The sequence below is a fragment of the Octopus bimaculoides genome, chromosome Z (genome assembly GCF_046866305.1).
Source record: "Octopus bimaculoides isolate indiv1 chromosome Z, ASM4686630v1, whole genome shotgun sequence".
Lineage (NCBI taxonomy): Eukaryota > Metazoa > Mollusca > Cephalopoda > Octopoda > Octopodidae > Octopus > Octopus bimaculoides.
The window spans coordinates 18333953-18351452 of record NC_142944.1 but is presented as its reverse complement, the minus strand read 5'-3'; the positions used below and the strand labels follow the sequence as shown (position 1 = coordinate 18351452).

At 39.0% G+C, this 17500-nt stretch overlaps 1 long non-coding RNA gene across 3 annotated transcripts in view; it reads left to right on the top strand.

Annotated features, from left to right (window-relative positions):
• Nucleotides 1–16562: 16562 nt before the first annotated feature.
• Nucleotides 16563–17500, top strand: part of LOC149132150 (uncharacterized) — a 35430-nt gene continuing 34492 nt past the window's right edge. Inside the window, exon 1 of one of the 3 annotated variants that reach the window (XR_016244847.1) lies at nucleotides 16563–16730. This is a non-coding gene — a long non-coding RNA (uncharacterized LOC149132150). The remainder of the gene's footprint in view (nucleotides 16731–17500) is intronic. The other 2 variants (XR_016244848.1, XR_016244849.1) reach the window with 2 other exon arrangements.

Below are 17500 nucleotides of genomic sequence, written 5' to 3'. Positions count from 1 at the left end.
CTGGGCACAGGTACCATCACGATTTTGCTTTCGCTTGCCCCAACAGGTCTTCACAAGCCGAGTTTCGTGTCCTGCATAGGAGCCAGTCCCGCGGCACTGGCAACGATCTCATATATATAGTGAGAATTTACAAAAAACAAAAGACGAAGACGGGTGTGTAAACAACAAACAGATGTATTAGTTTAATGCTCGGGAAGTGAGAGTCTTTTACGTTTTGAGCCTATGCTCTTCGACAGAAAGAATCACAGAAATAAACAGGGAGAGAAAACAGAAAATCGCTTAGGTATTGCACTTTATATCCAATTAAAGAAAAAATATCCCACCTAAAAATCAAATAAAATACATGTGAAAATATGTACAAATCCCTTAATTCTTTTCTACTCAAAGCACAAGGCCTGAGTACAAATCATTTATTAAAACAGATAGGGGATAATAAATTTTTTTTGTATTATGTTATTCTTTTCGTCTTCAACGTGTTTCAGTCATTTGACTGCAGCCATGCTGAAGCACTGCCTTAATGGGTTTCAGTCAAAGAAATCAACCCCAGGACCTATTCTTTGTAAGCCTAGCATTTATTCTATCAGTCTCTTTTGCTGAACTGCTAAGTTACAAGGGATGTAAACATACCATCATTGGTTGTCAAGCGATGGTTGGGGACACAAACACAGACACAAAGACACACACACACACACACACACACACACACACATACATGTATAGATTGGCTTTTTTCAATTTCTGTCTACCAAATCTACTCACAAGGCTTTGGAGGGCCTGAGGCTATAAGTAGAAGACACTTGCTCAAAGTACCCAAGATACTAAGTGGGATTGAACCCGGAACAATGTGGTTGGGAAGCAAGCTTCTTACCACATATCCACGTGGCTTATTTTTATTATTCAAATCACATGTCTTGGAACCAATCATTGATTTAAGTTGAGGTATGCCCGTATTCTAAAGTAACCACATTGGCATCACGTGTCTTAGATAACCTGATTTAACAAAAAAGCCTTTCTCTAGAACAGACCAATAAAGAAAAAAGGAAAAATGCATGAGAATACAGTTAGCAGCTATTCATAATTAAAACTTCCAACTAATTGGTTGTGTAATTAAGACATTGGACAGAAAATTTTACCATATTTGTTCTGAGACTTGGGACTCTGAGTTCAAATTTCACTGGGGACAACTTTGCCATTCGTCCTTTCAGGGTGAATAAAAAAGATTAATCTAAGGTGGTGGGTTGATGTGACTGTAGATTGTTAGACTGGTACCTTGTGCTATTTGTTCTGGCTCCAAGTTCTGAGTTCTGAGTTCAAATCCTGCCACAGTCTACTCTTTCTCCTCTCCCTCCTTCCCCCTCCCACATCCTCCTACCTACCTACCTCCCTATTTACCTACCTATTTACCTACCTTCCTACCTACCTACCTACCTACCTACCTACCTACCTACGTCCCTCCCTCCCTACCTACCTACCTACTTACCTACCTACCTACATACATACATATATATACACACATACATACTTACACATACATGCATAAACGCACCATACACACACATACATGCATACACACATACATACATGCATACATACATACATACATACATGCATACATACATACACTCACACATATAGACATACATATATTCACACATATATAGACATACATACATATGTGCATGAGTACATGCATATACACACACACACACATATATGCATGTGCACATACATACCATACATGCTTGCATGCATACATACATACACACACATACATGCATACATACATACACACACATACATGCATACATACATACATATTCATTTAGCATTTAAACTGACCATGCCATGGTCCAATTATGTTCGAACTGTCCAAATACACTTTATGTTCAGACTGGCCAGATCTATCCTTTCACACCTACCCTACAATATCATTCTAAAAGCAACCAATCACATCATTGAAGCTTTGAAGCTGTGAAATAATCCATGGTAAATTCAAAACATAAATAAACAGGCATTACATTTGACAGAATAACCCGAACACCTGAAGAGTTAAAGTTAAGTTTAACAATACAATTATACCATAAAACTATAGGCTTTCAATAATTGACCATCCTAAATTGTCTACATAATTAAACCTTGGGAGAGGCATTATGCCGGTAATAAACACACGCACTGGTTCAGTCCTTTATTAGTTTATAAACAGTATTTAGTGGAGAGACAAGTTACTGAAGAGATTGCAAGAGTGCAATGAAATGATTTAACAAAAAAGAAAACTAAATACTGTTTATAAATAAATAAAGGACTGAACCAGTGTGTGTGTTTATTACTGGCATAATGCCTCTCCCAAGGTTTAATCGTATTTCTTTCAACACACGTATCTACATCAAAAATCTTGCACACCAAATACACATACGAAATTGTCTGCATAGCTTATTATTATTATTATTATTATTATTATTATTATTATTATTATTATTCTCTTTCTTTTTACCCTTAATCAAACTTTTAAGCAATGCATTAACATACCATTAAACACTATTAATCTTTTCCTTTCTTCTAAATTCACTGATGCCTTACAATTTCGGTCTTTGTTCCATCCCCATTCTAAGATGTCTGATCTCTGCTTAACCAAGATATACTTGCACATGCAGTAATACTTTGAAACAACATTCTTTTGACATAGGTGGCAATAGATGGAACAAGATTATAGTTTACAGAGAAACTGAATGCAATTTCTTCTGATATTCCTCCATTTAGTAATTTCCATTTAACAAGATAAAGTAATGATTTGTTGATACATCTCTAGGAACTATCACCATGCTGAACATCTTGGCATATCATGTGGTGTCTCTCTCGCTCTCTATTTATTTTCATTTTGCAGCCATTTGTCGCGTCTATGACTGTTTATGGCTTTGGCATGACTTGGAAAACTTTCTCCATACTGGTTTGTTTTTTTGCTTGGGTTTGTCATTTATTATGATCAATTTCTTTCCATTTCATATACCTTTTTTGCAGTATCTTTGAATTCATATACCTTTCTGCAGTATCATTGAATTCCAGTCTAAAATTTCCATGGTTTCTTTTCCCCTTACATAGTTGGAAGTAAAGGCGTTGTCTGGGGAGTTTGCTGTTGTCCGTCCTGTGTATGTGTCCCAACTTATTACAGGTAAGTTCCTTGCCATCAATTCACCTCAGGGAAAGCTCACTGCCACCAATTCACCATGAAGAAAGTTCACTGTGAGCAAAGTTTACCAAGAAAATATATTCATAGTAACTCACCATTAATAGTTTAAAATTATTTTATTGTAAAAGGAAACAGTGAATTGATGATGGCGAACTTTCCCTGTGGTGAACTGATGACGGTGAACTTACCAGACATGGTTCCAACCAATATAAATTTAGACACATATATATATACACATATAAGTTTATACACGTATATATACACTTGTAGATATATATTTTATTATAGTTCTTTTTATTGTATTTACTTATTAAATTTTTCTCTATATGACTGTGGATTTTCATGGATGAGTTCATGAACTTTGGTTCTTTTCTGTCTTCTACTATAGTCTCGGGCCGACCAAAGCCTTGTGAGTGGATTTGGTAGACGGAAACTGAAAGAAGCCCGTCGTATATATATGTATATATATATCTGTATATGTGTGTATGTGTTTGTGTGTTTGTGTTTGTCCCCACCCAACATCGCTTGACAACAGATGCTGGTGTGTTTACGTCCCCGTAACTTAGCGGTTTGGCAAAAGAGACCGATAGAATAAGTACTAGGCTTACAAAGAATAAGTCCTGGGGTCGATTTGCTCGACTAAAGGCGGTGCTCCAGCATGGCTACAGTCAAATGACTGAAACAAATAAAAGAGTAAAAGAGTATATATATATATATATGAGAAAGGTTGAGTTCAATTTCATCCCTTTACTTTTAGTAGATTTCTAATAAAGATTGTAGATATTAAATTTGTAGCTCACTATTGTATTTTTTTTTTAAATATGAAATGTTACAAGTATAATGTATGTTATGAGCATTTATAGAACATGTATCCTATATAAACTCAACAAACAATTAAAGACAGAGAAAAGAAGATTTTAACATATATATATATATATATATATATATATATATTCCTCTATTTGCTTATCTTTTTCTGTTCATGTGTTGATTCATCATAGAACATGTCTTTATACCATTTCTCTTTTGCTTCACCATACTGTCTCTGTTCTTCTTGATTCATAATGGCATCTTTCTTTCTATTCCATCTTTGACTCATTGTAGAATATTACTATCATGTTGTTTAAATAAAACAAAAAAATTTTTTTCTTTTTTTTAAAATTAAAATTGAAGCAGAGTAAATTCATTTCTTAAACATCAAAAATAAATATGAATCTGAAAAGAATCAAATGTAAAAAGTCTTGTATTATAAAACATGGAAGGGCAGGAAAAGTCTTGCAGAAGAGACGTAAATCTATGTTGCAAAACGAATATTTTATATAACATCCATTTACATTAACAAGAAGCAAATGCTGTAAAAGTTTCCCAAAATAGCTACATATAGCGTTGACATGGACCAAGATACTTCCTGTAATGACAAATTTAGCAACAGACCTACATTAGAATATTTCCCCAAGATAGCAACAGTCTCCAATTAATTTCAAAGGCTTATCAAAATAGTAGTATGGATAGCAAACATCTTACAGACCCATGATAAATTGCAAACATATGTGGAGTTCTTCTTCCTAAACAGATAGACGTACTCTTCTCTCTGTTACTTAAATATATTATATACATTTTGAATATATCTATGTATGTTTGTTTAATGGAAATGGATATGGGCATATGTATTTGTGTATTTATGTATGTGTATATTTATGCATGCATGTGTGATTGTGTGTGTGAGTGTGTATACACATATACATAAATATATGTGTATAGATACATACAAGAACACAGACGCACATTTATATATATGTATGTAAGTATGTATGTATGTATGTATGTATGTATACATATATGTATATATACATGCATATATATATGTATGTATGTATGTATGTATGTATGTATAGATACATACATACATACATACATACAGGAACACAGGCACACATTCATATATATATATACACACATATATATATAGTTCAAATTTACAGAAAACAAAAGACAGGTGTAGGAACAAGAAGCAGGTATATTAATTAACACTCAGGAAGAATGGAGAAGTCTTTTATGTTTTGAGGCTACGCTCTTCGACAGAAAGGATTAAGAGGAAAAACAGGAGAATGAAAAAAAAAATGGAGAGAGAGAAAATTGTGTAGGGATTAACAGTACAACTGGATAAAATAGCCAGAAGAGGCTGAATGAAAGGGAGATAATGATGGTGACCCAGTCGAACGAATTTGCTCTTGCACGTGTGTGTATATGTGAGAATGCTGAGTGTGAATGTGTGTTTATGAATGGGGGTGAACGTGTGAGTATGTATGTGTGGGCGAGCTGAAAAATATGTGGACCTGTGTGTATATGTGTAGGTGACCCAGTGCGTACACTATGTGGAGTGATTTACGTTACACATACTGATATGTATGTATGTGTGTGCATATGGACGTGTGTACATATGTGTGTAGTTAGCATGTATGTGTGCAAACGCATTGGCATGGGTGTATGTGTATGTGTATAAGTTTGTATGTATGTATGTATGTATGTATGTATGTATGTATGTATGTATGTATGTATTATGTATGTATGTATGGATGGATGTATGTATGTATAGATAGATACATACAAGAACACAGGCACACATTTATATGTATATATATATATATATACACACAGACCTAGTGTATGTGTTGTGTGGAGTGATGTGCATTTTGTGTATTTGTGTGTGTGTGTGTGTGTGTGTGGACGTGTGTATATGTATGAGTGAGTGTTTGGATGTGTGTATATGTGTGAAGCTAACGTGTGTGTGTGTGTGTGAACATGCATGTGCAAATGATTATGTTTAGCAGTTAATGTGTGCTTATTCAGGTGGTCTGTATGTGTGTATGTGTGTTTGTGGATATGTAATGTGCATGAGTGTAGTGTATGTTTGTGGGTGAAAGTTGTGTCTATGTGTGTTGCATGTGTTAATGCGTGTTGTGTGTGTATGTATATATTGTCTGTGTTTAGGTATTATGTGCTTGTGTGGGTATGGAAGTGTGCATGATGGTGTGTGGTGTGTGTACTGAGTTGAACAGTGTGTAGGGGGTGCTTGTATAGTGGTATGTGTGGCGACACTATTGAAGATTGTGTGTGGATGTGTGGATAATGGTGTGTGGTGTGGGTGCTGAGAAATGTTTAGTGATAGTGTATGGGGGTGGGACAGTGTTTGTAGGTGTGTGTATGTAATGGTGTGCAAAGTGGGTAATGAGTTGAACAGTGTGTATGCGTGTTTGTATGGTGGTGTGTGTGTGGTGAGGGTACTGAGGTAGGCAGCATGTAGAGGAAAGGGAGGAGCAGTTGAATGTCAGAGGTGTATGGTAATCTGTGTGAGGTGGTGTCAGATGAAGAGAGGTAGTGAGTTGAGCCTATAAGGTGCAAAAGAACAAAGGGAGAAAAATCAGTTCCTATTCACGGTGCAGGTGAGAGTCCAGGTGGCCCCTGTGCAAAGACACACTGAACACAGACAGACGTTGTAGCAAATGACTGGTAAAGTGGAAGTGGCATGACACTGTGGTCATTGCAAATCTGATGTCTTGGAGGTGCTCTACAAACCGGTCAGTCAAGCAGCGTCCTGTTTGACCAATATACAGGGAAAGACAGAGAGAGCAGGAGATGCAGTAAATAACAATACTGGAGGTGCAGGTAAAGGAGTCAGTAATGTGATAGAGGCAGTGGTGGGTGCCAGTGAGGATAGTGGCTTTCGAGAGGTGTTGGAGAGATAGTGGTATTGAAAAGGTGTGACAGCGTGGGTGAGAGTAGGGGAAGGAACCAGGCTGGGAGGCAGAGGTAGGGAAGAAACTGTGGATCAGGTCATGCAGGTTATGGGCTCGTTTGAGGGAGGGAAGGGATGGGTTAGAGAAGATGTGCGAGGTTGACGTGTTGGACTGGAGTTGCTGGAGGGCTTGGAGAAAGGTGCATTGGAGGGGTAGGATGTTTATGGATGGGAAACTCAGGGTAATCCCATAAACCGGCCATTTATGGATTGGAAACCCAGGTTAATCCTATAAACTGGTCATTTATGGATGGGGAAGCCAGGGTAATCCCATAAACCAACCTTCCCCATTGTGCTGGTATGGTCATGTGGCGAAAATGGATGAGGATAGCTGTGTGAAAAAGTGCCACACCCTAGCGGTTGAGGGAAACTGTGGAAGAGGTAGACCCAGGAAGACCTGGGATGAGGTGGTGAAGCACGACCTTTGAGCATTAGGCCTCACCGAGGCAACGGCTAGTGACTGAGACTTTTGGAAATATGCTGTGCATGAGAAGACCCGGCAAGACAAGTGAGACCATAACCTGTTGCCTTTACCAGGGGTGTAGCCAGCCCACTTATGCATACCTTTCCTACATTGGACACTAAACTCTCGGAGTGGTTGGCGTTAGGAAGGGCATCCAGCTGTAGAAACTCTGGCAGATCAGATTGGAGCCTGGTGCAACCATCTGGTTTGCCAGTCCTCAGTCAAATCGTCCAACCCATGCCAGCATGGAAAGTGGACGTTAAATGATGATGATGATGATATATATATATATATATATATATATATATATATATATATATATATATATATATATATATATATATATGTATGTGTGTGTGTGTGTGTGTGTGCGTGTATGTATGTTTGTATTTATAGGAACAAAACATCATTCATGGAGTTTAAAAAAGCATATCATGAAATGAAATAACACATTACAGAAAAGCAGAGGAATCCAAAGAAATAAACAAATCAACCAATATTTGGGATGCTAGAACACTATATCAACAAAAACAGCAAAGAGATCACCACAAGCAAGTAGCATTTATCAATTCAGTTAACAAACCCTATTGTATAGCAGCAGTACTTGATCACCTGTTGAGTTCAGAATTTATTGAAGATAGTAATGCCTTCAAAGAAATCAAACAAAGAAATGTACTACCCATCCTTAAAATCTGCTGAATGAATAGCAAAATAAATCCAACACCACCACACATACCTCCATCGCCATGTACTTACCATTCCTTCCTCAATTCTTATCATCTTTTACTCCTCCCCACCAATATACACAAGGAAATGCCCACTAAACTCACTTGACTTTCAACCTGGTAAAAAAAGAAAAAACATCCCTCTGTGGTACATCCATTAATGTTATATCACCTGAAGAAATGAATCCATGAAGATAATCTGCCTGTTGCCCAAAGATACTATGGACTACACTGTAATCATCCCAGGACTTACGAGTCAAGTGATTCATGAAAACACACATACCGATACATTAAATGTTTATATTTTCCATCCAAGAATGATTGTTATCATTATTATTATTATTATTCTGAAAGACTCTCCGATAGTTCTTAATTTTCGGTTGTTCTTTACTCGAAAGTAGGCAATAACAAATCACCAAAAGTTTCAAGTAGTGCCTTCTGCTGTGACTCAAAGAGACAATGCTCTCCTTAGAATGCGAGCTGTACCCAACAGTGCTGTCTTCTATTATTATTAATATTATTATTATTATTATTATTATTATTATTATTATTATTATTATTATTATTATTGTGAGCTGGCAGAATCGTTAGCACCCTGCAGAAATGCTTAGCAGTATTTTTCCTGTCACAACATTCTAAGTTCAAATTCTACAGAGGTCGAGTTTGCCTTTTCATCCTTTCGGGGTCGATTAAGTACCAGGGAAACACTGGGGTCGATGTAATCAACTAGTCCCCTCCCCACCAAATTTGAGGCCTTGTGCCTCCAGTAGAAAGGATTATTATTACCTCCTTCTTAGCAAAGGTGCAGGTATTGTTTTCAGTTGTGTTTGTTTGTTTGTCTGTGGACAAGATATCGCAAAAACTGTTGGATGGATTCAGATGAAACTTTCAGGGATGTTTGGCCTCATGACTGGCACAAACTGATTAGATTTTGGGAGTAATCTGGTACTGGACAAGGATTCTGGATTATTTTTTTCTGTTCTTTTACTTAATTTTTGAGAGCGGTCGGGTTCATTTTTAGTATTCTCGTTTGTGAGAGCAATCGAGTTTATTTCAGATATTCTCATTTTAAAAATCAATCTCCGGCTAATTGTTGAGAGGACATTGGTGTTGCCTTGGAGGTTTGCTCTATCTAAGTGCTCTTGTTATATTTATTATTATTATTATAATCATAATCATCATCATCATCATATTATTATATCATAATCATCATCATCATCATTTAACGTCTGCTTTCCATGCTGGCATGGCTTGGACGATTTGACTAGGGACTGGTAAACCAGATGGCTACACCAGGCTCCAATCTGATCTGGCAGAGTTTCTACAGCTGGATGCCCTTCTTAACACCAACCACTCCAAGAGGGTAGTGGGTGCTTTTACATGCCACCGGCACGAGGGCCAGTTAGGTGGTACTGGCAACGGCTATGCTCAAATGGTGTTTTTACATGTCACCTGCACAGGAGCCAGTCCAGCGTCACTGGCAACACCTTCACTCGAATGCCATTTTTCACATACCACCGGCACAAGTGCCAGTAAGGCGACAATGGTAACAATCATGCTCAAATGGTGTTTTTTACTTGTCATCAGCATGGGGGCCAGTCAGCAGCCCTGGCAACAATCACGCTCAGATGGTGCTCTTAGTGCTCCACTAGCACGGATGCCAGTCATGCGGTGCTATCATCGAATTTGTTTCCGATTTCACTTGCCTCAACAGGTCTTCACAAGCAGAGTTTAGTGTCCAATGAAAGAAAGGTACGCCTAAGTGGGCTGGTTACACCACTGGCAGAGGCCAGGAGTTATGGTCTCACTTGGCTTGCTGGGTCTTCTCACACAGCATATTTCCAAAGGTCTTGGTCACTAGTCATTGCCTCGGTGAGGCCTAATGTTCAAAGGTCATGCATCACCACCTCATCTCAGGTCTTCATGGGTCTACCTCTTCCACAGGTTCCCTCAACTGCTAGGGTGTGGCACTTTTTCACACAATTATCCTCATCCATTCTTGCCACATGACCATTCCAGCGCAATCATCTCTCTTGCACACCACAACTGATGCTTCTTAGGTTCAAATTTTCTCTCAAGGCACTTAAACTCTGTCGTGTATGCACACTGACATTACACATCCAGCGGAGCATACTGGCTTCGTTCATTGCAAGCTTACGCATGTCCTCAGCAGTCACGGCCCATGTTTCACTGCCATGTAGCATGGCTGTTCATACACATGCGTCATACAGTCTGCCTTTTACTCTGAGTGAGAGTCCCTTTGTCACCAGCAGAGGTAAGAGCTCTCTGAATTTTGCCCAGGCTATTCTTATTCTAGCAGCTACACTTTCAGAGCACCCTCCCCCACTACTGACTTGGTCACCTAGGTAATGGAAGCTATCAACTACTTGTAGTTTTTCTCCCTGGAATGTGGCAGAAGTTGTTTTCTGCACATTCACAGTGTCTATAGCTCCTGAACATCTGCTACAAACGAAAACTAACTTCCCAGTTAGCCTTCCTTTGATATTGCTGCACCTCTTATGTGTCCATAGCTTACACTGGGTACATCTTATAGAGTTTCTACCTACACCTTTTCTACAGATCGAGCAGGACCATCTACCTGAAGGGATTTATGGTTTGTCTGCCTTCCTACTTATAAGGACTTTAGTTTTAGCTAGGTTGACTCTAAGGCCCTTCGATTCTAGTCCTTGCTTCCACACCTGAAACTTCTCCTCTAGTTCTGATAGTGACTCAGCAATTAGAGCAAGGTCATCAGCATAGAGAAGCTCCCAGGGGCATCCTGTCTTGAATTCCTGTGTTATTGCCTGGAGGACTATGATGAATAAGAGGGGGCTGAGGACAGAACCTTGGTGGGCCCCTACCTCTACTCGGAATTCTTCACTGTACTCATTGCCAACCCTCACCTTACTGACAGCGTCTCTGTACATGGCTCACACAACTCTAACTAACCATTCTTCTATCCCAAGTTTCCTCATTGACCACCAGATGAGGGATTGGAGGACCCTGTCAAAGGCTTTCTCCATGTCAACGAAAGCCAGGTACAGAGGTTTATCTTTGGCTAGGTATTTCTCCTGAAGCTGTCTTACCAGAAATATAGCATCAGTGGTGCATTTCCCAGGCACAAACCCAAACTGCATCTCATCTAAACTGACTCGCTCCCTAAGCAGTTGAGCTATGACCCTCTCTGTGACTTTCATTACCTGATCTAAAAGCTTGATGCCTCTGTAATTATTTGTATCTAAAGCATCACCTTTACCGTTGTAACAGTTGACTATGGTGCTACTACACTAGTCATTGGGTAAGACTCCTTCGTGTATCACCTGGTTAACAATACGGGTGACTAGGCTATAGCTGACACCGCCAGATATTTTGAGCATATTGGCAGTGATTCCTGATGGGCCGGGGGCTTTTCCTGTCTTCATACTCTTAATTGCTTTATCTACCAAGGTACTGTCAATTAGGATAGCTGGTCCCTCTGTTGGGTCGACACTCGGCACACTCTCTTTCTCCCATTCATTCTCTTTATTGAGCAACCTTTCATAGTGGCATCTCCAAACCTCTCTCTTTGCAGCCTCGTTTATATATCTTTATATATATATATATATATATATATATATATATATATATATATATAGATAGATAGATAGATAGATAGATAGATAGATAGATAGATAGATAGATAGATAGATAGATAGATAGATAGACAGATAGATATATATATACATATATATATGAATATTTAGTAGAAGTAACAGAGTGACTAAAAATTTGATAATTTCATACATTGGCGTTAATAGAAATATATATAAACTTATATTCTGATTTATATTTTTCCTTCTTGCTTCCTGTATGTGTGTGTGTGTGTGTGTGTGTTTGTGTGTCTGTGTCTGTGTGTGAGTATCTGGGTGTGTATGTGTTTGTGACAAAATATTATATGTGTGTGTTGTATGTTGGTGAACTTGCATGCATTATATATATATATATATATATATATATATATATATATGCAAGTAATATGTGTGTGCATATTTGAGTGTATGTGTATGTGTGTGTTTACATATACATAAAAGAACGGAGATATAATATTTTATGATAAATCAAATTGTAACAATGGTTTTAAATTCAATGTGATTAAAGCAATAAAATGCTTCTGATAATAGAATTTTAAAAAAATTAAAGAAATAAAAAATAAAATGAAAAATATTAATTTCTTTTTTCTTTTTTTTTTTTTGTATGAAAATTGTTGATTGCGGGGAAGGAAATAGGTGTACAGGAAAGGGTAAATTGAAAGATTAAAAGTGAAAGAATCAGATTCTTGCATAGAAAGATAAAAGAAAGATTATTAGTTATGAGCCACTGATATATATGTATGTATATATATATATATATATATATATATATATATATATATATATATATATACATATATATGTATGTATATATATATGTATGTATATGTATATATATATATATATATATATATATATATATATATATATATATATATACATATATATATATATACATATATATATATACATATACATACATATATATATACATACATATATATGTATATATATATATATATATATATATATATATATATATATATATTGTTGAGATGCTTGAACGGAGACGCGTAGATATGTGCTGCATCCAGGAAGTAAGATGGAGAGGAGGTTCTGCGAGGTTCCTCACAGGCAAAGAACACAGGTACAAGATTTTCTGGGCAGGGAACACTGACGGGGTCGGGGGCGTAGGAATACTTCTAGTGGAGAAATGGGTGGATAAGGTAATCGAGGTCGTTAGAGTAAGTGACAGAGTACTTAAGATCAGATTAGTGCTTCATCATAGATTAGCTACTGTCATCTCAGCCTATGCACCTCAACCGGGGCTACCAGATGGTCTGAAAGACCAATTCTATGACACCCTCTTGCAAACTACCTCGTCGACGAGTGACAAGGACCTTCTCTTTGTGGCTGGAGACTTCAACGGTCATGTCGGACGTCGTGCTGGAGGCTTCCATGGCATACATGGAGGCTATGGCTTCGGTTCCCGCAACGAGGAGGGAACCAGACTGCTGGAGTTCTGTGATGCAACCGATCTTATGGTCTGCAATACCAACTTCAGGAAACCTGCCAGTCACCTAGTCACCTACCGCTCCGGCAGACACTCTAGCCAAATCGACTACATCCTCGCCAGAAATAGGGAAAGAGGGCGGCTTATAAATGCCAAAACCTACCCTGGCGAAGAATGTACCCCACAACATAGATTAGTAGTTAGCGACTTTGGGATCAAGGCAAAATGGGTGCCCAGAATTAGACAGGCTTGGAGGAGAAGGGTGTGGAAGCTTAAAGACCCTGCAAACGGACAGAGACTTAGAGACAAGTTACTTGAAGCATTTAACGAAATAGAAGGGGATATAGCATCATACAACGTGGAAGACAATTGGAGATTTCTGCGGGACAACCTGTTGAAAGCCACCGACCAGATTTGTGGGTGGTGTAAGGTCCCCTCCCGACCCAGAGTAACGTGGTGGTGGAACAAGGAGGTAGACAGGGCTATTAGACAAAAGAAACAGGCTTGGAAGGACTGGAAGAACGGTGGTAGCAGGGGATTGTACCAATGTGCCAGAAGGGAGGCTAGGCGACAGGTTTATTTAGCCAGAGGGGAAGCAGATAAGGAAAGATTTGCCAATGTTCTGCGCTGTGAGGACCAAAGACTCGAGGTATTTCGTGTTGCAAGACAGTGTAGGAGAGAGAATAGTGATGTTGTAGGAGAGAAATGTGTTCGCATGGATGATGGTACGCTTGCATTAAATGAGGATGCAAAGAAAGAGGTCTGGAGATGCCACTACGATAGATTGCTTAATAAAGAGAATGAATGGGAGAAAGAGAGCCTGCCGTATGTCGACCCAATAGAGGGACCAGCTATCCGAGTTGATAGTACCAGGGTAGATAAAGCAATTAAGAGTATGAAGACCGGGAAAGCCCCCGGCCCATCAGGAATCACTGCAGAGATGCTCAAAATATCTGGCAGTGTTGGCTATAGCCTAGTCACCCGTATTACGAACCAGGTGATACACGAAGGAGTGATACCCAATGACTGGTGTAGCAGCATCATAGTCAACTGCTACAAAGGTAAAGGTGACGCTTTAGATACAAATAATTACAGAGGCATCAAGCTGTTAGATCAGGTTATGAAAGTTACAGAGAGGGTCATAGCCCAACTAATTAGGGAGCGAATCAATTTAGATGAGATGCAGTTTGGGTTCGTGCCAGGTAAAAGCACTACTGATGCCTTATTTCTAGTGAGACAGTTGCAGGAGAAATACCTAGCTAAGGATAAACCTCTGTACCTGGCTTTCGTTGACATGGAGAAAGCCTTTGACAGGGTCCCCCGATCCCTTATCTGGTGGTCAATGAGGAAACTTAGGATAGAAGAATGGTTAGTGAGAGCTGTGCGAGCCATGTACAGAGATGCTGCCAGTAAGGTGAGGGTTGGAAATGAGTACAGCAATGAATTCCGGGTAGAGGTAGGGGTCCACCAAGGTTCCGTCCTCAGCCCCCTCTTATTTACCATAGTCCTCCAGGCAATCACAGAGGAGTTCAAGGCAGGTTGTCCCTGGGAGCTCCTCTATGCTGATGACCTTGCCCTAATTGCTGAGTCACTATCAGAACTAGAGGAGAAGTTTCAGGTGTGGAAGCAAGGTCTAGAATTGAAGGGCCTTAGAGTCAACCTAGCTAAAACCAAAATCCTAATAAGTAGGAAGGTAGATAAAACACAAACCCCTTCAGGTAGATGGCCCTGCTCAGTATGTAGAAAAGGAGTAGGTAGTAACTCTATAAGATGTACCCGGTGCAAGCTATGGACACATAAGAGGTGCAGCAACATCAAAGGCAGGTTAACTAGCAAGTTAGTTTTTGTTTGTGGCAGATGTTCAGGTGCAATAAAGACTGCAAACAAACAGGAAACAACTTCTATCTCATTCCAGGGTGAAAAACTAGAGGTAGTCGATAGCTTCCGCTATCTGGGCGACCAAGTTAGTAGTGGGGGTGGGTGCGCTGAAAGTGTAGCTGCTAGAATAAGAATAGCCTGGGCAAAGTTTAGAGAGCTCTTACCCCTGCTGGCGACAAAGGGACTCTCACTCAGAGTAAAAGGCAGACTGTATGACGCATGCGTACGAACAGCCATGCTACATGGCAGTGAAACATGGGCTGTAACTGCTGAGGACATACGTAAGCTCGCAAGGAATGAAGCCAGTATGCTCCGTTGGATGTGTAATGTCAATATGAATACCCGTCAGAGTGTAAGTATCTTGAGAGAAAAGCTGAACATTAGAAGCATCAGTTGTGGCGTGCAAGAGAGACGATTGCGCTGGTATGGACATGTGGTGAGAATGGATGAGGATAGCTGCGTGAAAAAGTGCCACACCCTAACAGTTGAGGGAACCCGTGGAAGAGGTAGGCCCAGGAAGACCTGGGCTGAGGTGGTGAGGCAAGACCTTCGTACATTGGGCCTCACCGAGGCGATGACTACTGACCGAGACCTTTGGAAATGTGCTGTGCGTGAGAAGACCCGGCAAGCCAAGTAAGATCGTTGCCAGTGCCCCTGGACTGGTTCTTGTGCGGGTGGCACATGAGATGCACCATTTTGAGCGTGGCCGTTGCCAGTACCGCCTGACTGGCTCCTGTAGGATTTTCGAGCGAGATCGTTGCCAGTGCCCCTTGACTGGCTTGTGCGGGTGGCACATAAAAGACACCATTTCGAGCGTGACCGTTTTCGTGCGGGTGACACGTAAAAGCACCCACTACACTCTCTGAGTGGTTGGCGTTAGGAAGGGCATCCAGCTGTAGAAACTCTGCCAAATCAGACTGGAGCCTAGTGTTGCCATCCGGTTTCACCAGTCCTCCGTCAAATCGTCCAACCCATGCTAGCATGGAAAGCGGACGTTAAACGATGATGATGATGTGTGTGTGTGTATATGTATATATATATATATATATATATATATATATATATATATATATATATATATATATATATATAAACAAAATTAAGGGATCAGCAAACAGGTTGCTTCACCACATACCGAAGTTCAGAAATAGCAGCTAAAAATGCTGAAACTCCAACAGATAGCAGTTACCCGCAACTCACATAGGCAAAACAAGAAGAAAAATAACGAACTAAACTAGCCATAGTTAATCATATACATGTTTCTGGTTTAGAAGGAAAAACTCTTCATTACCTCATCGGTATGATATTCCTTTTTGATATTCCTTGGTAAAAATTATTAATTATTAATTTATTAATAAATTGATAATCCTTTACCCTTTTAATTGTAATAATTAATTATTCACTCCCGGATAGTAAACCACAGATTTTCTGCGGTACCGCCTGCGACGCACATGGTAATCCGTGAGGGAAGATGATGGGCTGGCTCGCCTATGTGGATTTGGAGATACTTTCAAAATGTATCGACTGCAATGATGGCGCTAGATCATGCATGCACATTTGCCAGTATCGTCGAATTTACAACAGGAATATCATACCGATGAGGTAATGAAGAGTTTTTATTCTCCTAAACCAGAAACATGTCTATGATTAACTATGGCTAGTTTAGTTCGTTATTTTTCTTCTTGTTTTGCTTATGTGAGTTGCGGGTAACTGCTATCTGTTGGAGTTTCAGCATTTTTAGCTGCTATTTCTGAACTTCGGTATGTGGTGAAGCAACCTGTTTGCTGATCCCTTAATTTTGTTTATAAATGTATAAGAACTTTTAAATATGTTCCACACCGATAATGGTGCTTACATACCGAAGGGCTTGGTAAAAATTATTAATTATTAATTTATTAATAAATTGATAATCCTTTACCCTTTTAATTGTAATAATTAAAGTATATATATATATATATATATATATATATATATATATATATATATATATATGTATGTATATATAATCTATATTATTTATATATATATATATATATATATATATATATATATATATATATATATATATATATATATATATATAGTGGCGTACGTACACTTTGGTCTCTTATATGTAAGTATACATTTTTCTAAATCTTGTATGACTCTATTTCTGTCTATCAGCCTCTTCACCCTTATTCGTTCATTCCACTCATCGTTCTTTCGTTCCCCCTCTCTCACATTCCCTTGCTTTGTCTTCTTGCTCACTTTCCCTCCACTTTTCACTTCACTGTGTCCCTGTCATTTTTTCTTGCCCCTCCTTAATTCTTTTGTCCTCTGCCTTTACCTCTCTCTCTTCTCTTCCCACATGACCGGTGTTTGGCCAAGCCTGA